Below are 23,739 nucleotides of genomic sequence, written 5' to 3'. Positions count from 1 at the left end.
ACATGCATGCATTCAAATACATGCATTCATCCACACATAACTGAGATGATAAAATGATGAAGGTTTTGACTTCTAAAGCTACTACTTGAGTTTGATTATGCATATTAGTCAACCTAATAAGAGTCTTAAGTCTTATTAAGCTCACGTGCATGCATTCAAAACTAAACTAGCAAATTTAGAAGTCACTTTGTGTCAGGTCTAGGTGCTAGGGATGCATAATTTCAAACCCAATGCCCAATGAATCAAGCAAACTGGTCAAATGTCTAGCAAGAAGACATAGAACAGGGGTCACCAAAAATGTTACTAAAATTCTACACATGTTGTAATTTTACTTCAAGTAACATTGCAGAAGGAAATATTCATTTTCTATTCATTTGCATTTCATCATTTTGCAATCATATAAAAAATCATGAGCAAAAGGAGATACAATGTTCATTGTATAAATCATCAGCTGATATGTACAATTTTTAGTTTTACAAAGTATGAAATGAATAAGAAAATGTTGGAAATGAAAAATTTCACACAAGTTGTGAGTCTAACTACTATTTTTATACATATTGAGAATGAAAATGAAAAGTATAACACAAGAAGGAAGATTCAGAGGTAGCTAGTCATTTCCTTTCAAACTTTGACTGGTTAAATCTTCTTTATTGTTGCTCCTGGTTCAGCCCTCAATCTGTTAGATCTCTGTCTTTGTTCTCCTGCATAAGAAAGAGTGGGGTTAGATCTTTAAAGATCTAACCAATGACTAAGTACCTACAACTATGTACCCACACATGCAACATTTTCCCTATTCTATTCTGAATACATATAAAAATAATAAGTGTATTCTAAGTGCTCAAATGCAAAAAACTAAAAATATAATGTTAAAGGGACATATTATTTCTGATATGAAACTTTTCATTATAATCAAAGACAAGCATATTAAGATTTCATAAGGAATAGATGCAGATTACAGAAAGGTAGTTTATGAGTGTCACGAGCTCGTGCTCAAACCTCCTAGAATACTCTTTCAAATATCACAAAATGGGATAATTCAACACTCAATCAATTACTTCAGAATATGATGAAAAGTTTGCATAACTTGCTATAGGAAGGCTTAACATGGAAAGTAGAACTTTTCTTATTAGTGGAAGAGTAAAGAAAGCATGACTCTTTCAAAGACCTTATCAAGTCAACAGAATCTCTTATGTTTTATTTGGGATTCCCCCAATTTAGTACAAAGATAATATTTTCTTCTGATAATATCACTAGGGATAAACATAAACTGGAAAAGTTCTTACACTATGGTTGTTTTAGTGTGGCTTTTATTTTTGGCCTAATTTGCTTTTCACCATCACCTGTTATTGTTTTCAAAGATGTGGAGAGAAAAATGAATGATTTGATAGAGAACAACTAGATGTTGTCCAAAACACTAAATGCTACAGCCCAAGAAACAAATGCTTGATGACAGTGGTAAAAGTTGGGGTATAATTACAGAGTAACAAAACCCAATCAGATGATTTAGAAGTGATAAGCAAGCACATAAGCAAATGTTTTTGCTTTGATTATAATGATATTGAGCATCGACCATTATATGGAACATAAAGCACCTTGCCAGCTAGAAGAGAGGCCCACTATAATCGACAAATCCATAGAGACATGCATTGAAGATTATTCAACAATATGTATCCTAGCCATTGCTAGCAGATCTATGAAATTACAAATTGAGGAATTAATGACCAAAATACTTTGGAGAAATTTAATGGTAAGCCTATTTTAAATGATGGATGTGACAATTCTTGGATTCATAATGGTTTGTCAAAGATATCTGAACAGTCTCACAATGAAAATATTGTTTCCAGATAGTCTAAATGTTTAGAAAAACAAAGTGAGTAGCTTTCAACTCAAAGAAAATGTAAGCCACCAAACAATCATCTTAATAGAAATACATGTTTTCTTGGAAAGTTATGAAATCAAGGTGGGAAGTAAACAAGTTTAACACAACAAACAGATGTCCATCAACACCAACAAGGAAGAAATGTAAAATAGTTGCTAGTTCTTGGCAATCACGATATTTGCAAGCTCAAGCTCAAGAAATTGAATATAAACAGGGGAAACAAAAATTAACATTGCTGGGGTAGGGCATTTCAAAAAGAATGAGAGAGCTGTGTTGTGATGTTTGCATTATTAGGCACTCTAAGTGCTTGAGAGAACAAGCCCATAAAATTCAAAATAAACTTTTACAGATTCAGAAAGAAAGAAAATGAAAAATATTTTAAACTAGCAGCTTTAAATTACAACAAGTTCATCAATGGGAGCGAGTAATAATAGGAAACCCAATATCTGTAAAAGAAATTCATCTCTAATAGTGGCAACAACAAGATATCAAATGCTTCAACATACCTTTCCAGCATATTCAAATGGCGGCTTGAATTTTTTATTTCTTTTTTACTCCATGGCCATGAACTGAAGCAAGGTTTCTACAAATTCTTCACAATGGCGGCCCAAAAAACAATGAAACCCTTGCTTTTCCCTTCATCAAATTTCCCAAACTCTGTGAATGTCATGTTAAAATGAAAACCTTTTAGGGTTGTAAAGGGATATATCTTTCCCTTTTCAATTTTTTATATTCTTTTGGAGTTTGTGCGAGTTTGCATGGGATTTTTATCCCTTTTAAAACTTTATATTTGTTTTATGAAGGGCAGGGTTTTGTTTATGGAATACCTTAGATTGTATGTAAGGTTATATTTACCTTATTTCTTTTTGCATAAGTTGCAGTATTGTAAAGAAGAATATTTAAATGATGAAATTATAGATCATTTAATATTTTTTCTATTTTAGATACAAAAAGAAAGAAAAAAGTTCATTTCATGTTCACGTTATTTAATGAAAGAGTCAACTTGAAAACATTAAGAGCCTTTTAGGAGGGAATATGGGGGTCAAGTTTGACTTTGCCCTAGTAGTTAAGGAGTCATTATTAACTGTCAGAGCAATCTTTGGACAATTTTGAGTGAGTCATGGGGTTTATTATGAGGTAGTGGGACTTTCTCAGGGATAGGACTTAATTTCATGAGTCATTAAGCCCTCATTTCTAGGCTATCTTTCTGCATTCGACCCAAGTGTTGAGATTGTATTTAGTGAGCTTTTTGAACTCATTTTGAGAGTTTTGATTATGCAACAAAAATTTTGTGACTACTTTTGAGTCCTTAGCTTTATTTATAGTAGTTTGTAATTCATTTTTTGGAAGTTAAATACATGTGACAGAAGTTGAAGTTATGTTATTTTGTGTCAATTTTTGGACCTTCTTTCTTTCTGCAATTTTGTGTGTAGTGTTAGAATGATTTGATAAAATAATTTGTGAACTATTATTATTCCTTGTTATTTTATCTCATTCAAGCACGTGGTTGTAGAGGAGTAAGTCTATTTGCATGTTGTAGTCTGTGTTCTTAAAGGAGAAATTGATAAGAGAGAGGCATTTGTATTCCTCCTTTTGCAAATTCATTTTTCAAACCTTATTACAAATTACTTATGCAAATCTTTACATAAAAGAAGTATTTTTTTTGTACTTAGAGGAGCTAAATAATCCTTCTTTGTCATTTGTACCCAAACTTTCATATCGCTTTTGTTGTTTCACCCATCTCTTAGTTTAAACTGTAGGTTTGTAGGTTTATTTTTAGTAATTTCTACCCTTTTCCCCATAAGTTTAGATTAGGTCCATGGAATTTTCATTGAATATTTAATAGGAGCCAGCCTAGAAACTAGAGGTTTCACTTCACTGCATGTCTCATCAAGAAGTGATTCCCATGTTATGCCAAAATTGCTGAACTTTTTTAGTTCAATACTAGGTGCAAATTCTAATAATTAACAATATTAATATGAAGTTGAATCAGAAGTGGAGCATACCCAAAGCGGGAGAAACATTGAAGATTGATGTTGTTGAAGATACAGACTAAGTATGCGTAATGTCAAATATGATGTAGAGAACCTAAATAAAGTCAAAAGAGCTAAAAATATGTATTTTTGTCAATGCATACATTTGATTACGTTATGTCTATTTTTTTTGTAATGTAAAATCATATGTTTATGTGTTATCATCAATGATAAAGGGAAAGATTGTTAGTCCCAATTGATAATGTTGATAATGTATGTGAAAGATTCATATCATTTGTTATGTTGTCATTGATTCCAAGTCTTAGTTGGCTAGACATTATGCTAATTCAGTAGAGTGTTATATCATTTGATTGATGAAGAGGATTTGAAGAAAGTATGATGCTGAGTTAGACTATGATAATTAATGTTTACATTTTAAAATCATGTAATCATCTGATGTTATGATGAAGTTCATGTATTTGCCGAGTTATACAAGCTACATTGAGTAATAAGGTGGAAGAAGGAATGTAGTACTCACCGAGTGCCTCCAATTGTCACTGAGAAAATGGCAAAGATATGTTAAAGTTCTGTGTTGGAACTTGAATGAGTTATTGGATAATAATATTGAACCTTCTATTTTGTGGACATAGCCCAAGATTGGGTGAACTGCATTAAATATTTGTCTTCTATTCTATTAATGTGTGTTTTATTCTTTTGCATTATTGTTTATATTTTCATGTAACTTGTTATTTTATGTCTATATAATCCTAACAAAAACATCATATAACTTCATACCACTTGATCTTCAATATATTAGTCATACCAATCCTTTTTTTCTCACTAAACTTATCAAGAACACTAGGAGAAATGAAAACCTATGTTGACATCAATGACAAAACCTCTCAAATGCATGGTGAAAATATCATAAACACATATTTGCATAATATTCTAACATGAGAAATAACAAAAGTTAAGGATCATTTAAGAAGACATGATTGCTCCATTGTAGGAAACAATTAAGGTAATAAAGGTTGTATCGTTGAAAGATACAAAAGTTTTCAAGATAAAGTCACAAAAAATTGCTACGATAGTAGTATCAAGGGTGTAAAATAACTAATCTCGAATAATAGTGGCTCTAGTTGGGAATAATTAGTTACTTATGTAGAGGCACGTGTGAGTTAACTAACTATACAATCCTTTTTTCAGATTGAGTCTCTTGTCCTTCCTAGGGTGAGCAATACTAAGATCTTCCCAAGGTTACAAGAATTGGGTTCTACCTTCCCAAGGCATCTACTAACCCAATCTATGCTAGCCTATCCAACACAAATAGGATTAGAAAATTTGACTCCATAAGGTGACTAGCTCATAAGTGCTTCTAACAATAGGATCTCATGCATCTATGAGGTTTCATGTCCTATTTTATATGTCTATCACAATCTTTGAGTTGTGAAAGTAATGGGATCCAAATAGTTTTCCAAGATTCAATTGCTTGTGTTCACTAGACTTAACATGCCTAGTAGAATTAAGTCTCCATTTAAAGTTTTTCCATCATCACTTTGAAACTGACTAAATAAGGGAAAGATATTTTCACTTTTTCAAACACCCATTTGGATGCTTTACAAAATTAGATCTGGGTTTGCTCATTAACCTAGTGTTGGAAATATAAGAGGAGTAACTGAGAGGGGAGGGGTGAATCAATTACCACTAAAACAATTCCAAAACCCTTAGATGTCAATACAAAAACTACCTTTAAACTCACTGCTCAATTAGAACTAGAAATCCACTATAACTCTTGTTGAAGTTGATGAACGATCAACCCCATAGCTCCTAAGAATCACTTGCATTCAAACACCTGTTACAAAAGAGAGTAGCAAAATGCTATGGAGGCAGAAATTGCTAGATCTATATACGAGACATTCTTGATGATAAGAAAAAAAGTAGATTTCTATAATCAAAAGAAAAAAGTCTCAATTCTCAATTGTTAATGTTTACAATGAGAGATCATCATTATAAAGGAGATCAAAACCCTAAAAAGGTGTAACCTGAGTTGCTTCAATATAATTAATAAAATAATTAATTATTAGATACCTAAAGTTTAGCTTAAGCAACTAGAGTCAATTAGGAAGTATCTAATTAATATAACACCCCCCTTAAGATAAACTTAGGGAGTAGCTAAAAACCTAGAAACTACTACTAAAAGTAGAATTGGGTCTCGACAAAAAAGGCCTGATGAGGTACCCAAGCACAACCAAATATCTAAAAATAGGAGAAATAGAGAAAAACACATGGGAAAAACCCTACTCCAAATAGAGATTGAAATAATGTTGAAAAGACTAGTGAAGGATTTAAAAAGCCTCCAAACTAGGGAATGTCCCAGAAGATAGGAACAAAAGACGATCATGAAGAACACCACTGAAGCATGTATAATCTGCAAAGTGCTGTCAAAAGTAACTGTTGATTTGAAGAACCTCCACTGAAATTGAAACTGATAAGGTAGGGAAGATTGTAATTTGCATTGAATTAGGAGGAACACAAAGGTAAACAAATAAACTTGAAGATACAAAGAAATAAACACCAAAGCCTAAAGAGCTAATCAATCCAACCAAGGAAGCATGAGAAACAACAGAAGAACCTCCCCCACCCTAATGTAGACAAGGGTGAGGTGACAAGGAACTGGAAAAGTGTGCCAAAAGAATTGCATGTCAAGGAACCACAATCAAGATGCACAAAAGAGTACATATGTGTGTATTGAGGTGATCAATCCTAGACACATCACGAGGCTAATATCACAGAAGGGACACTCACTAGACAAAGGAAGATGGAAAACAAAGGCAAAACATCAACCCCCCATGGCACTTTAATCATGAGCAATGCATGTATAATAAGGCACAAGATATGGTGAATCCAAAGAATACAATAATCTACATGTGTGTCTTCAAATGACACTACTCGAATTAGAAGAAAAAACAAGGTAAAACAATTGAAAAAAAAATGCATATTTAGTATGACACTTTATCTCAGTGTGTTTGCAAAAATGCATATAAATGATGTCTAAATAGACCAGAAGAGACATAAGACTAGTACAATAGATAGTATAAGTCATGACAAATCATCTAAAGCAACAAAATCGATCTTGGACCTGAAACAAACAAGGTATCCACCATAATGTAAAAATATTGAATAGAATGTGCCTACACCAAAATCTGAAAAAATAACCAACATCATTAGAAAGAGCTCAAAAAGACCTATCCAATGATTAAAAAAAATTCCAAATTAGAGATCGAATGCTCAAGATATGTTCCCCAAAGTGAAAAACTAAACTCCTAACTTTGACAGTAGAAAAAATATAAAAAAGCATCAAAACTAAAAACTAACTATACCATTGTGACAGGCTTAGAACCATCTTTTTGATGATATCTCATCATCGAAAAATGGATTCCATATGCCTGAGATTTGAGAAAAAATGCAAAGGTATGTCCAAATAGACCATGAGAAGGTGATAGGAAATGTTGATGCAGTTCTGATGTGGCGCTAATGTTAGAAAGTGATGAGCCCAAATTTGATGGTCAAACGACCATCAAGGCAAAAAAAATCTCATAAAATGACCCCTGTTGGAAAAAAAACCAACCGCTAGAAACAAGACAATGTGGAAAACAATGTTGTTGGTAAAAGAGCCAATGTCGGATAAATCTGATGACCAACATTTCAAATTAAAAGCAAAATCTTGAATTTAATATTTCTAGATTTGTGAAAAAGGAGTCAAGAAAGGCGAGAAAGGGAGAAAGGGCAAAGCAAAGAAGAAGAGCATCTCCAACTCCAAAGACCATGCCAAAACATAACAAAATGTTGTCTCCAAAACAAAAACATTGCCTCCATTCCAATTCCTATCATCAGGGCCAAACATACAACATTCCACGCAACCCACGCAACCTAGGCTCCCACCTTGAGAACATTAAAAAACCACACCACAAAATTGCAGACATATAGAGGTCAGAAAGTGGCATGAAATGTGGCATAAACCAACCAATCAATCTCTAAAATAGGGGCTATAAACCATAAATCACATTAAAATATGAATAAGAAGCCCTAAAAACAACGTCATCCCTTCAAAATAGGGTTATCCCAAGAGAGATTAAAGGTAAAAGTGCATTCCAAACCATAAATCACATGCATAGGAACTAGGAACAGTTGTCACCAACTAGTAAAAAAAATGTCTAAGTCAAATGCTAAAAATGTGGAATGAACTCCAAGAGAACCATCGTGACTCTAGTGACCACCAAACTCAACATGTGCCTGAGCATATGTGTGGATCAAGGCATGCCATAAAAAGAACTATGTGGAGATCACCAAATAACGCCTCTAAATTGGTAATGAAAGAATTTTCCTATTGTTGTAAAAAAAAGTTCTCATGCACATAAAAACATGTTCCCCCAAACGACTAGCAGGAGCGCTTTCTCCAAGGTTGGCACCAATTAAAAAATGCAATTTTCTTAACATAGTCTAAAGAAGGCACAAAACCACCGAGCATGGGGCAAATCACCAATAGTAAAAGACTCAAACCATCTCAATAACCACTTGGAATGTGGCAAAAAGCCAAAAAATTATTCCATGATTCTGGCATTTCACCAAAATACTTCTCAAGTGGGGCGTGCAATCATAGTTTAGATTATTCATCTTTTTTTGATGATGATTGGAATCCACACATTTTGACATCACCTTTATGAAAAAAAGAATGGACGCCAAAAACTTAAGGCATTGTGCATAGGCCTAGGCTATGAAAGTTGATTTGGGTGCCACTCCAAAAAACAACCACATCCATAGGGGCCTGATATAATAGTGTTGCAGGACAGAGTACAAGCCTGCATGCTCAGGGATCCATACCCAAAAATTCACCCTCCTTTACAAAAAAGAATGCCTTCCTCATTTTTAATAAAATGCATGTGCATTCTATTTCATGCACCTGCCCAAATTTTTTTGGCTGGGCCAACAAAGATTTTCTCTTAATTTTTTATAACAAAAAAATATCATTGCCTCAAAGTGTGAGCCCAAGTTAAAACGACTTGGGTGCAAAAAAATTTTGCATCAAATTTCAACAACATTCAAATGGGACACATTTTATATGGAAATGGGAGTTTTCGAGCACTCTGAGCTCAACAGTAGTGTCCATTTTTGCTCAAAGTGCCTCAAAAATTAGTGACCCACTAGATCCAATAAAAAATCGTTGAAAGCTCAAGTCTGAAAATTGATGCCAAAATCCTCAAAAATATGATAGGGGCATGAAGATATAAAGCTCTAATACCATGTTGAAGTTGATGAACAATCAACCCCACAACTGCCAAGAATCACTTGCATGAAAACACCTATTACAGAAGAGAGTAGAAAAAAGCTATGGAGGTAGAAATTGCCAGATTCATAGACGAGACATTCTTGATGATGAGCACAAAAGTAGATTGCTATAATCAAGAGAAAAAAGTCTCAATTCACAATTTTTAATGTTTACAATGAGAGATCATCCTTATATAGGAGATTGAAACCCTAAAAAGGTGTAACCTAGGTTGTATCAAAATAATTAATTAGTAGATGCCTAAAGTTTAGCTTAAGCAACTAGAGTCAATTAAGAAATATCTAATTACTCTAAAAACTCTGTTAACAAAGCAATCTTGAAATATTAATGTGCATTAACCTTTAGTTGTAGAAAGATAAAGCAATAATGAAATAACATGAACACATGAGACACCAAAATTTAATGTGGAAACTCAAGTTCGAAAAACCACTAATACAACTAGTTACTGTTGGCATTATATTGTATTTGTCATTAGTGACAACACTTATTCGATTCTAAATGATTACCGAGCTCATCACTCAATCTATAGTGTATATCAAGCATTCAATGGTTACCTTGTAGGTTCATCACTTAAGCAGTTCACACCGAGCATTCTTGAAGCTACCGAGTGAGTGTGTAGTCCAACAGTGTTTACCAAGCCTACAATGTTCATCGAGCTTCACAGTGTCTACCGAGTCATCAATTTGTGTGATGGAAGCCAGTGTTTACCAAATGATGAATGTGTAGTGTTTACCAAGTGAAAGCAAGGTAAATGAAGGATTCAGTTTTTACCGAGTGACACTATATCTACCAAGTGTCCAATGGTTACTGAGTTCTAAGCTACGTTGTGTGATTAGTATGGACCAAGCTTCTACTTCTATCGAGTGCATGAAAATGCTAAGTAATGCAGTGGATGTCGAGTATCAGAAGGTCACCAAGTCAGCTTGAAGAACCCGAGTTTTCTACTGTTTGACCAGCTCAGTAATAATTTTTTCACTTGTGCTTTGGCCAACCTTGCAATTGTAATTATTGGAATGGTATTTATGTAATGTATTATATCATTTGCAATGTGTGTGTGTATATCAAGGAATGGACATGTAATGCTTTGAAGAAGAGTAATTTTGAATCAGCAGTAAAGCAGAGTATTCAACAGGGTCTACAAGGAGCAGTAAAGATTCATCAGTCAAAAGAGGTGATTTGTACTTCAAGGATCTAATCAACAATCAAGTTGTAAGTAGATCCACTATTTCATCCTAATAGGTGAATTAGTTTTGTAAACCCTTTAACAAGGTAGACTTAACAATCTTTGTATAAATCTCCTAATAGAGTGCATACTTCATTGTATGTTTGTAAATCCTCTAACAAGGTGGATCTAGCAATTCAAATTGCTCTTAATAGGGTAGATCATCAAAAGTGATCAATGTAAACCCTAACAGGCCAACTTTATACTGTAGTAGTGAAGTTTTGTGGGTATCATCCCCACCCCAATTTTTCTTTCCATTTGGAAGGTTTTTGGGTCACTAAAATTCTGTGTTCATGTGTTATAAATGTTTATCTTTCTCATGCATACAGTAGATCAGATGAATGAATGATGAATGGATTAAGTACTGAATTGATTTAAAGTTTTTGAGGTTACTGATTCACCCCTCCCCTCTTAGTGACCTAGCTAGTCTTGATTATTTCCAACAATTGGTATCAGAGCATTGTGGTTCTCAAGATAAATTTTGACAGCTTGAGCAATGATCTAAAGGACAAATGGAGATATTCAAACTTGACAAAGCAATTGAAAATGAAAAGCTAGATCTAGAGATGGCCATAGTTCAACTCAAGGAAGCAAAGGAACACCTTTCACAATCCCTAAAAAGAAGAAAGGAACTTGCAAATTAGATGAATGATCTCAAATATGTTGAAGAAAAGATTGAAGACTTTTTCCCCTCAAGCAGCTCAGATGAAGCAAACAATGCAATCAAAGAACTCCTAGAAAAGAATGGATCTCTACAAAAAGAAGTAAGAATAAGAAGAGAACAAGAAATTCAGTCAGCAAGGTTATGTGAAATCTTGGAACAAAGAAACAAATTGGAAAATGATACAAATGAAAGGATCAATGCAAATCAAAGTCTTATTCATCAACTATCCAATGCAAATGAAGAAATCATGAATCTGAGATCTGAAAATGAAAGCCTAAGGATTGATTTAATCACTGAAAGACAAATCAGTGAAAGTTTGGAAAATGACCTAAATACTGAAAAGAAAATCAATGAGAGAATGATGAAGTCCCAAGAAGATATGAATCAATTAAATCAACAAAATGAGCAGAATCTTCATAGACAAAAAGGTAAAGCAAGACTTGGATATAATGAAGAAGGTGAATCTTCCAAAAAAGGTGCCCAAAGGAATCAAAGACCTACTTGCAATCACTGTGGTAAGTTAGGTCATACATCAAACAAATGTTGGAGCAATGGAAAAGCAAAATTCAATGGAAAATGCTACAATTGCAATCAACATGGTCACAAAGCTAATGAGTGCAAGGAAAAATCAAAATTTGAAGGTAAATGTCACAAATGCAAGAAGCATGATCACAAGACATTCCAATGCAAATTTAAATCATTCAATCTAGCTGAACAACTTGTTAAGGCAATATTTGGATGGGATTACAATACATGGTTCAGATGTCATTATTGTCTAGAATATTGACACATTGGCAAAGACTGCTCAAGGCATCACTTGAGAAAAAGAGATACAATAGTAAGATGTTATACATGCACTGAACTCGGTCATATAGCCAAGAATTGCATGAATATAGGAAGAATTAAAGATGAAAAGAAAGCTAAAGCTGATAACATTTGGAAGCAGATGAGACAACAATGGATTCCTAAATCTACTAAGTAGAACAGTTCAAATGATGGCCACGTCACTCAAGAAGTCGGTGACTCCACTGTTTCCAATTAGATTCATGAGGGAGGATCTAGAACTATATCATCAAGTTATATCTAGAGCAGTTCCAAATGAAAAAAGAAAAGAAAAAGATCCAATCAGTATTTTAGATACAAAGGGTCACAGGAAATCAGGTCATACCGAGCAAGGTCAGTCACAGACTCAACCGAGCTAGATTGGGAGTAACAAAAGTTTTGTTCGATCATCGAGTCGCAAGTTTCTATCGAGCAAGTGAGTGAATGACATCCTGTCAAGCACTATGTCATCATAGCTACTTTTGTACTGAGCATTAATGGCAAAATTTTCATCAAAAAGGTAGAATTCGATTTCATTTCTCACCGCGTTTTCAAATTTCTCAGAGCTAAGCGATTTTAGGTGCATCTAGGCTATTTCAAGCAATTTTAGAGCGAAGGATTTGTTCAAAATATTTCTATCTTTTACCAAGCATCAATGGCATCTAGGAGTAGCAATAGTATCAAGGTGAAAAGAGGTTCAAAAATGTTGGTTAAGGTTGTGGAGTGGAAAGTGCCAAATTTTAAGCTAGTTCTAGTAATTGTAGAGCCACTCGACCCCAATGGAGCTCAATCGCAAATTCCACCAAAGGTACTCTTTATCAATGATATTCATACACATTTCAAATGTTCTATTCAAGAGATTGGAATCCTAAAGATGGACAATGCCCTAGGAGAAATGTGTGTTGATGGTTCATTGAAACCCGAGCATAGGCATCTAGAGACCAAAGGATTAACCCATATCTCACATATGCTAAGGAATTTCCAGATTAAGTGGATTAGGTGCATCCTTAGTTGTGTGCACAATGGTCAACTATGGTTAGAGCAGCTAGTATTAATCACCAAGAAGATGATTCATAAGATTAATGGTCTCCCCATGCTAAGTAAAGCAAAAACTACCAAAACCTTAGGTCAGGATGAACTTCAGAAGAAAACCCTAGCCGAATGGGACAGTAGAGGTATGAAGGTTAACATTATTTCTAACATTGAATTAAGGTTTGGCATTCACATCATTGCTCACAAGATTTATAGCTCTAGTCATTTGAACAGTGTGCCTTGTAAGGTTGTGGATTTGGCATTCAAGGTTGTGAAGAAAAATCTGGAATTTGATCTGTCAGAGTTATTGTTAGTACAACTGAACAAGAATATGGACAGCATTAGGACATCAAAGAACAACCCTTGCAAATTTGGTTCTTTGTTGACATGTCTTTTCTTCTATGTACAAAAACTCTTTCCATCCAAAGGATCTATTGTGTGGAGAAAATATATTCCTATTCTATATCAGATAAATGAGTTTGTAGCAGAAATGGGTGTAAACTTTGATAGCATCATGGATAATTATTTTGAAGATTTCAAGGAAAGGATGAATAACAAGTTCTGAATTCCACCAAAATTGGTTGAAGACTACAAAGATGATGTATGCTTTATGTTTGACAGTGATAGAGTATACATTCAGGCAATCAAGCCCCAAGTTGCATGGGTGAAACCTCTTCCTTATGAGGTCAATATTGATGAAACCAGGGATATTATTGAAGCACTGGTGAATGAGCCAGTAGATCCAAAGCAATCCACTTTTGGAACTTATGATGAGGCAAAGGCCGAAATTGAGCTTGAAATCAAGCTACCCCAGGCTATCAGCAAAGGCAAGAGGAAGATAGCCAAATTGAAAACTGCAACTGGCCCTCTCATGCTTACCCAAGGAAAAGGAGAAGATGAAGAAGAATAAGAAGATGAAGATGAATCTAAGAAAGAGGTAGAGCCAGTCAAGAAGAAGGGCAAGGTAATCATTACCAAGCCACCCAAAGCCTCCACAACTATGTTTACTAGAATATCAAAGAAAAAAGGAGGCAGTGAAGTTGTATTTAGTAAGCGCCCTCTCACCTTCCAAGAAAGATTGAAACAAATGGAAGAAGGTGCAGGCATCTCAAACTTCAAGGCTTTAAAGTATGAAACTAGAACATATGCTGAGAAAATGCAAATTGAGGAGCTAGTACTCTCCAAGATGGAAAAATAGAAATATTCCCCTGATAAAATTGCCTCTCAAATTTCTAATGAGTTACTAGCAAGATTACAGCCTAGATGGGAATTAGCTATGCAAACTGCAAAGGATATATATGAACAATCTTTGAGACAGTTGCTACCGAGCCTTACCAATGCAAAGGTAAAGGAAGCAATGAAGAAGAATGAAGACAAAATGACAATCAGGTTTCATACTTGTTTAATTTTAATAAAAGATATTGAGCATATAGTTAAGGATGCTACAAAAATGTGGAAGAACATCTATCATCTGCATAAGCCCAGTAATAATCCTATAGAAATCAAAGATGATGATGATGATAGTGACAATGATGAAGAAGATAATGCTCCATTTGTCACTTTTGATGTTGAGGACTATCAGGCACTAAAGGATGATGATGAAGCTGAAGAGGAAGACAAGGATGAAGAAGATCCAGTAAAAATTGCAGCAGAAGTTATTGCATCCCTTCCTCACTCTCCACTAAAGACTGTTACATCTACTATGGAGACAACTTCTGCAAGTGAGACTATAAGCACAATAGCCACATCAATAGCTCAATCATCACCTGTCACCTCCCAACTACAAGTACCTTCAATGGAAGTGTCAAGCACTTCATCTACCGAGCTACAACCCTCTTCATCAACTCCCTAGTCATCTACCTCAGCAGTATGTATAGCTGCCAGTTCTTCAATGCTGATAACTTCTACTACAATATGTATAGTAAGTTTGCCAGTTTGCTCTACAGTTTTGTCATCCATAGCTTCAACTGCACCAATTTTTGTTCCAGTTAGTTCTTAAGTTGTAAGTATTCCAATTGGTACATTACCTATTGATACTTCATTTTTGGGAAGCACATCAATTTTGGATACAGTTAGCACCTCTCTTAGTTTTCCTCTAGTTGGACCAATTCAAGTTTTTCTACTAGTCTAACTTCATCAACTATTGTTTATGTTTCTAAATCCAAGGAAGTAAGCACTGAAGTAAAACCAAAGACTCCACTAAAACTTCTGCTTACCAGCAAGGAAATTGATGAGGATATAGACTTGGACAAGGAAATTGTTATACCTAAGATAGATCAGTATACTGCCACAATTGATGAAATGAGACTCGTCAGTCAGCTTTTACAGCAAAGAACAAAGTAGAAAAAAGTTAGAGATGAGAGAGATAGAGAATTCACTATAATTGAAAGTGCTAAAAATATAATTACTGAGGCAATAGGTGTTGATGTGGATTCATCTCAACACATTTTGTTACAATTAGAAGAGGTCGTACATAAGTTCAATGAGGACACTTATGGTCAAGAGAAGCTTATAGAAAAGGCATAGAAAAAGTTTGACAATAAAGTGCTTGAGCATATTGCTCAGCAAATAGCCATTAAGCAGATAGAACTTTCTACAATTTTGGCTAATCTTGAAAATTCTTTTACAAATGTAACATCCCTTTTTGCCAAGCTATGTGATGTTACCGAGTACACAAAAGAAATAAGGGTAAAATTGAATAAAATTGATGAGGATTTGAAGGCCAATACGCAAAAGTTGCAGCTTGACCCCAGTTCAAGCTCTACACATCACATAAAGATTAGATTCTTGTCAGACATGTAGGCAGAACTATTGAGAGTGGAAGCAAGGATCCGGTCTACACTAATAAACATCCAGAACATGATCCTTCCTATCATGGACACAATGCAGAAGCACATTGCTTATTCAAAAACATTGATCCGTGATAACAATTTTTTAGTTGGAGATCATATGATTGAACTATCAGCAAAAGTCCAGGTTGCACTTCATATCTACATAATTTTGCAAGAGAACTGGGATAAGACATTAGCTCTTATTCTTAAGGTACATTATGAGTTTCTGTCACATTTTGGTGTCTCTGTATAAGTATGATTACCTTTGGCATTATTGTCAATAAAAGGGGGAGTAAGAAATAGTAAAAGTCAAGGGGAGTAAGAGACAATGGAGAAAATAAGGGAGAATATAATAGATTGATATATGTACAATGATAAGCTATGTATATACCATACCATATGTATGGGGGAGATATGTAAAGACATGTAAGAAATGTATATACAACAGGTTTACAAAGATCAATTTTGAAAAATCAAATCCAGTATGTCAGTGTACACAAAGTTTGGCTCATAAGTGTTTTTTTTTTGTCACTAATGCCAAAAGGGGAGATTGTTGGCATTATATTGTATTTTTCATTAGTGACAACACTTATTTGATTTTGAATGATTACCGAGCTCATCACTCAGTCTATAGTGTATACTAAGCATTCAGTGGTTACCTTGTAGGTTCATCACTTAAGCAGTTCACACTGAGCATTCCTAAAGCTATTGAGTGAGTGTGCAGTCCAGCAGTGTCTACCAAGCCTATAGTGTTCACTGAGCTTCACAGTGTCTATCGAGTCATCAGTTTGTGTGATGAGAGCCAATGTTTACCAAGTGATGGATGTGTAGTGTTTACCAAGTGAAAGCAAGGTAAATGAAGGATTCAATTTTTACCGAGTGACACTATATCTATCGAGTCTCCAATGGTTACCGAGTTCCAAGGTACATTGTGTGATTAGTATGGACCGAGCTTCTACTTCTACTAAGTGCATGATGATGTCGAGTAATGCAATGGATGCCGAGTATCAGAAGATCACCAAGTTAGCTTGAAGAACCCGAGTTTTCTACTATTTGGCCGACTCAGTAATATTTTGTTCGCTTGTGTTTTGGCCAACCTTGCAATTGTAATTATTGGAATGGTATATATGTAATGTATTATATCATTTGCAATGTGTGTGTGTATATCAAGGAATGGACTTGTAATGCTTTGAAGAAGAGTAAATGCGAATCAACAATAGAGAAAAGTATTTAGTAAGGTCTACAAGGAGCAGTAAAGATTCATTAGTCACAAGAGGTGATCTGTACTTCAAGGATCTAATCAGCAATCAAGTTGTAAGTAGATCCACTATTTCATCCTAACAGGTGAATTAGTTTTGTAAATCCTTTAACAGGGTAGACTTAATAGTCTCTGTATAAATCTTCTAACAGAGTGCATACTTCATTGTATGTTTTTAAATCCTCTAACAAGGTGGATCCAGTAGTCCAAATTGCTCTTAATAGAGCAGATCATCAAAAGTGATCAATGTAAGCCCTAACAAGCCAACTTTATGCTGCAGTAGTAAAGTTTTGTGGGTATCATCCCCACCCCAATTTTACTTTCTATTTGGAAGGTTTCTAGCTCACCAAAATTCTGTGTTCATGTGTTATAAATGTTTATCTTTCTCATGCATACAGTAGATCAGATGAATGAATGATGAATGGATTAAGTACTAAATTGATTTAAAGTTTTTGAGGTTACCGATTCACCCCTCCCCTCTTAGTAACCTAGCTAGTCTTGATTATTTCAAATAGTTACAACTTTTCACTCTTCTGAAGTGAGCTCTATTAGGAGCCAACCCTATCAAAGGTTACAAAACACATTGTTAGGTGTGATCCTATTAAAGGATTTAAATCAACCTAGTAGGAGTGGTCTTGTTAGAGGTCTTAAGACACTTCAATCTAGAGATGCCACCTAGTTAGAGGATTTATGTAAAATGACTGTTAAGTCAACTCTATTAAGAGATTTCTTCACTGTTACAATTGTTAGAGAGTAATAATGATTGACCTGATTGAAGAAACAATTGGATTGCAGATTTAGGTCACTATTCTAGTTGATCTTCTGGATCCTTCTTGATCAAAATATTCTTTTTAGCTCCTTGGATATTTTGCCCTTATGCAGATACACTTCTTATTTCGCATGTTATCTTCTTTCACAACTTCTCTATTATTTCATCCCGCAACTTGACCTTTCATATATATGAAATACAATGTCAAGTCAGCTTGAATATCCAATAAACAATTAACATCCATTAAGCCAACTTGCATAAAAATAAATAAATAAAGAAAATTATTTTGATGTAGGTCAACTTGAACTGCAACTGAGTCACTCAATTACTACTAAGTTCCTTGGTAACACCTGACTTAGTTTACACTGAACTTCTAACTCAGTCACAATTGAACTCCTTTGGTGATTGACCTAGCTTAACTTCAATTGGATCACTGGACTTGTCTTCTATTCGACTGATATAAGAGTCTTTTGAGCTTGATTCCAACTGGCAATGCTCAGTTAGATTATAATATTTGTGTAATATCAATGACAATATATAATTGAATAATTATTATCAACAATCTCCCTCTTTGGCATTGATATCACCACAACATGTCATTATGCATAAAAGAATTAGAGCAATCGAATGATTTATAAGATTTTATAATACCCTTAGTTTCATTATGATTCTCTATCCATCCATGAGAACTCCCTCTGAGATTCTCCCCTTGCTATCTTATCTTCAGACTCCATTAGATCAAGTTCTCCCTCTTTTTAATATGCAAATCACTTCCTTTGATTCTTCTCTAAATATATCAATCTTCCCCTTAAATAATTATATGACATGATTCAATCTCTCACTCTTTGACATCACATGCCAAAGACTTGATATAATGTTTTTATAGTGTACCTAATGTATTGATTCATATGCAATGAGCTCTTACTTCTTTGCACCAATTTGATAGTTCTTCAATGAAGCTCGGTTGATGCATCAATAATCTGTACTCTAGTGAGCATCAGATAGGGGAATGACCCCTAGCTTTCCTCTTAGATAAAAAAATGCCTCCTTAGGTAATGGTTTGGTAAATATGTCAGCAACCTGCTTCTTTGTGTTAACATATTCCAATCTAATCTCTTTATCTTGAACTGATTCTCTTAGGAAATGATACTTGATTGCAATGTGTTTTGTCTTGGTGTGCATCACTGAATTTTTAGATATATTTATTTCACCTGTGTTATCATAATAGATAATCACTAAATCCTTAATTTCTTCCTTCATTCCTCATAACAATTGCTTGAACCACATTATGTTGGAATAATTAATTCTTGTTGCAACATATCCATCTTCTATTGTAGACTGAGAGATGCAATTCTGCTTCTTACTTGTCCAAGATACTAACCTCTTTCCAAGAAAGAATGCCCCTCCATTGGTGCCCTTCCTATCATCAATGCTTTATGCCCAATCAACATCAATAAAGGATTTCAACTCGTAGTTCCCTCCTTTCTTGTACCATAGACCATAGTCTTGAGTACCTTTTAGATATCTCATAATTCTTTTGATTTCCATCATATGATATTCTCTGGGACTTGCAGAGAACCTTGCAACTATACCAACTGCTAATGCAATATCAGGTCTAGGTTTAAATTCAACAAGAAAACATGTACCTTTTAGTTTGTTCCTTGTCATTGTTCCTTTTATCTAATCTCCAATTATTTGCTTGGGTGCATGATGCCTTCTAACATATCTAGCAAGTATAGGTATCTTACTTCTAGATTCTGGACTGGATTCACTTAGTTCACCATGCTCAAAGGTTTTATGAATTTCCAAATTCTACTCTGTTTCTACTATCTGAGACTCAGTTCCCATAGAATGTGACTCGGGTTCCTTTGTCTGAGACTCGGTTCAAACTTTTTCCAACTCAGGTTGCACTGGCTACAACTCAGTTGACACTCCAAACTTGGGTGACTCAGATGGGGTAATCTATTGAATGCTAGGTAATGTATCAGGTTCAAAGTAGACAAAATTTTTGTAATTTTTAGGTTCTTTGCTACTTTGTTCTTCATTCTTTTATGCAAACTCATCAATTTTTACATGTGCATTTTCTATAACCCTGGGAGTAGAGAGATTCAAACACTTGTAGGCTTTTATCTTGTTGGAGTTCCTAGGAAAATGCCTTCATCACTTTTCACATCAAACTTTCCTTTCCTTGACTCTTTTAAGCTATAACATTTGCTTCCAAATACTTTGAAATAACAAACATTAGGTTTATATCCATACCATAATTCATAAGGTGTTTGATTTGTACCTTTCTTCAGTTGAACACGGTTTAAAGTATGAACTATTGTGTTGATTGCTTCCTTCCACTATTTGGTTGCAACATTTTTCTCTATCATTAGTGTCCTTGCACAATCTATGATGGATCTATTTATTCTTTCTGCTATGCCACTCTACTAAAGTGTACCACGTGCATATATGTGTCTTTTGATTCCTCTTTCATTGCAAAACTCATTGAATTCATTAGAGATGAATTCTCCTTCTCTTTCTACTCTTAGGAATTTTAACTTCTTACCTATTTCCTTCTCAACTCTAGCCAGATACTACTTGAATTTTTGAAAAGCTTCAAATTTACCCTTTAAGTACATTACTATCACCATCCTAGAATAATCATCAACAAACAAAATAAAGAATTTTATGCTCTCTCTACCTATTGGTCCACAAAGATATGTATGGACTACTTCCAAGACTTCTTCAGTATTGTAATTCTTACTTATTCACACCACAAACTTGCAAAGACAACCTAGGTGCTCCTATATCATACTCTTGAGGTAGCAAGAAACTCATGTCTCATGACTTATTAAATCTTGGACAGTCTTCCCATGTTTGATTATATCTTTTTTTGACATCCATATTGCTTTAGCTTTAGGTAAGCTTTCCCACTTCACCAAGTACTCCTTATACACCCCTTTTCTAGTCTTCTTCACTATTTTTATATCAAGAATACATTCCAATTGAAAAGGTTTACCAGGAGGTAAACTCATGACCCAATCTGCTTCCATGGTTTGGCGCAACTATGCAGAGTCTCCTTTAGGACCTTGACCCTTGTAGGCATATAAATCACATACATTAAAGATGGGAGAAATGCCCAACTCAAGAGGCATTTCCAATTCATATGCATTATCCCCAAACTTATTTACTATCTTCAAAGGTCCAATCTTCTTCATTGGTAACTTTGTTGGTTGACATTTAGGCAATCTTTCTTTCCTTACATAAGCCATGACTAAGCCTCTAACTTTAAACTTCAACTCTCATATGGACTTATCTGCTTGAGCCTTATACTTATCAACACTTTGTTGTTAAATCTTTCTAACTTGTTCATGAACATCTTTAACTTTCTTTGCAAAATTCTCCCCCAAGACACTTCTCTCCTCCATTGCTCCTATATCCCTCAATTCCATAATTCCCCTAGGGTGATATCTATACACTATTTCAAAAGGTCTCTTACTTTTACTCCTATTCATTGAGTCATTATATCCATGTTGTTTGGTTAGAATTCTTAATAGCTTGCCCAAGGACCTATTCACTAGTTTAGATTGGCCATCTGATTGAGGTTGGTATGCAGAAGAGAATGGCAACACCATGGATCAGGGAATGGTTACAAATAAGAATTGAAAGTCAACACCATGGTTTACATTTAAAGACTATATTTTTTTCTATTTGTTGGTATTTTTGTTTTTGATAAGATAAACAGGTTTTACAGGGACCATGAAATCCAATAGTTAAAACAAAATCAAGGCTGATAATAAGTAGTTAAAGCCTAGCCAAACATAGACAAGTCACTAGGCTGATAATAAGCATGAAAGCCTAGCCAAAAACAAAGGCCAACGAAAAGGCCAATTCAACATACATCTAAAAAGCTAGAACAAGAAAAAGCCAACTAGACAAAAAATAGTTGTAAACCAATCAACAAAAGACAGGAAAAAATAAACCATGATTACTCTTTTGTCTTTCACTTATGCTCCTACATCGTCTAAGCTGGTTCATAGACTTTGCGAGTCTCCTCAGCCATCTGCTCCTCAGTCTTCTGAACTTCTCGATCTAGGCTGCTAAAAGTTATTTCTATCGCTGTGTCCTCTTCCATCCTGGCTCTTTCTCTGTCCTTGTCCCCACTCTCATCTAGTAGACCTCTGGCTTTTAACATTCCAATAAGGGACAAAATGTTATCATTGATAGAATTGAGGATGGAAATCATTTGATTCGCTAGATTATGATTATAGTTTTCTAGATTCAAGATTCTCTTCTCAGCGAAACTAAGTTGATCCTCCTGATCCTTCTGATTTCTCGGACTTGGCTCCTTCCTATTGTTTTCTAGTTGGTTGAGTTTTTCCTTGAACTCTTCCAATTTGTGGTAAAGCCATTTGATTAACCTGAAATTGTCGATCATGCTATTTCGAGCATTATTCAACAAATTCATGCTTGTTTTCGTAGCATTATCCATTATTTCCACCATAGCGGGATCAATGAGGTCTTCGAACTTGAGCTGGCTCTGCTTTTCTTCCAAGATTTGGGGATTCACTGTCTCTTTGACAATTCCCATCTTGGTTGTTCTTACATTGAAGTTTCTCCATGCCTTTCGTCTATCCTTCATAACCACTTCTCTGCCCTCTCCACTAATATTCTCCTTCTCTTTCTCTTGGGGATGAATAGGGGAAAGAGGAATAGCAGAGTTTATTGGCCCTGAACCCAAAACCCCCTTAGTTTCCATCTCTTTAACCCTCTTCCATTATTTAGCAACTAGTTCTTCCCTCTTAATTTCTGTCTCCTCCTCTTCCTCAGCCTCATATTTCATTTCCTCCCCTTCCTCATTGTAATCTTCATCGCCCTGGCCTGTTATTTTAGGCCCATGTCCTCTAGGGCTCTTCCTGCTTGGGTTAATAGAAGAGGGTGATTTCTTATCCAACTCTTTGGCCTTCTTTCTAGAGGAAATGTTTTCCTCCCCCTCCGAGTTGATCATTTGGATATCCTCCGTATTAGAGGAAAAACTAGAGCCGCCCGAGTCCTCAGAGGCTTCTGCTCCATGTAGAGGAGTTTTACTTAAGGTCTGAGCTTTAAAATGCTCATAAATTAACAACAATAATCCTTCATGTAGGGCAAGATTCACTGAGGGTTTTTTCTTGAATCCAAAAATAGCCTTGCTTATAGAAGTAAATAAATAAAAGGGGAAAGAGATCTTAATGCCATGGTGGAAATGGTTGAGACGTATTTTTGTTAATGAAAGGGTTTGGTTTGATTTTTTAGACTCGAATAGTGCATAGTTATTGACTTTAGATTGTATGTCCATTTTACTGTTAACTGTGTTAAGTGATTATAATATTAGACAATAATGACATATATTTCTAATTGATGTTCAAATGTTCATTGCAGATTCTATTATATCTTTTATATAATTTTCATAAATACAATATTACAAAACAACTTTACTGCTACATATTTATACTAATTTTTTAATAAAAAATTCCATTCAAAAGTTTATATTTTTAAAGAAAATTCCAGATCCACCCCACTAAGAATACAAATAAACTATTGAAGAACACTTTCATGTCGATGTGACTCGAAGCTACGCGACCAAGTCAGAACTTTTTGACTACCTAGAAACGAATTACATCGTCGAAACGTCCATATTCTAAAATAGTTATTTTATCGTATACGGACCGTTGGGTCAAAGGAGTCGAAAATAAAATCGATTCATGAAGAGGTTTTCCAGAAGGACACGCACATCAAATTATTATTATTAATAGATTTATAGAATTCAGAGCTACTTTTTCGAATGGGTCCCGCACAACGTAAATCTTACCGATGGGAAAGGGAGTTTTGCTAAAAAGAAACTGTCCCCTTTAATAAGATTTACATTTTTATTAGTTTACGATGTAGACGTTTCCAAAAAACATTGCCCAACGAGAAAAAGA

At 34.8% G+C, this 23,739-nt stretch overlaps 1 long non-coding RNA gene across 1 annotated transcript in view; it reads right to left on the bottom strand.

Moving 5' to 3' along the window:
- Positions 1-413: 413 nt before the first annotated feature.
- The window catches only part of LOC149578100 (uncharacterized), a 383,937-nt gene continuing 360,611 nt past the window's right edge, over positions 414-23,739 (bottom strand). The window contains exon 7 of the long non-coding RNA XR_016364209.1: positions 414-701. This is a non-coding gene — a long non-coding RNA (uncharacterized LOC149578100). The remainder of the gene's footprint in view (positions 702-23,739) is intronic.

Source organism: Cupressus sempervirens, chromosome 1, assembly GCF_028749045.1.
Source record: "Cupressus sempervirens isolate cs-2001-9-10 chromosome 1, ASM2874904v1, whole genome shotgun sequence".
In the NCBI taxonomy this organism is placed as follows: domain Eukaryota; kingdom Viridiplantae; phylum Streptophyta; class Pinopsida; order Cupressales; family Cupressaceae; genus Cupressus; species Cupressus sempervirens.
This window is presented reverse-complemented; position numbering and strand designations above follow the sequence as displayed.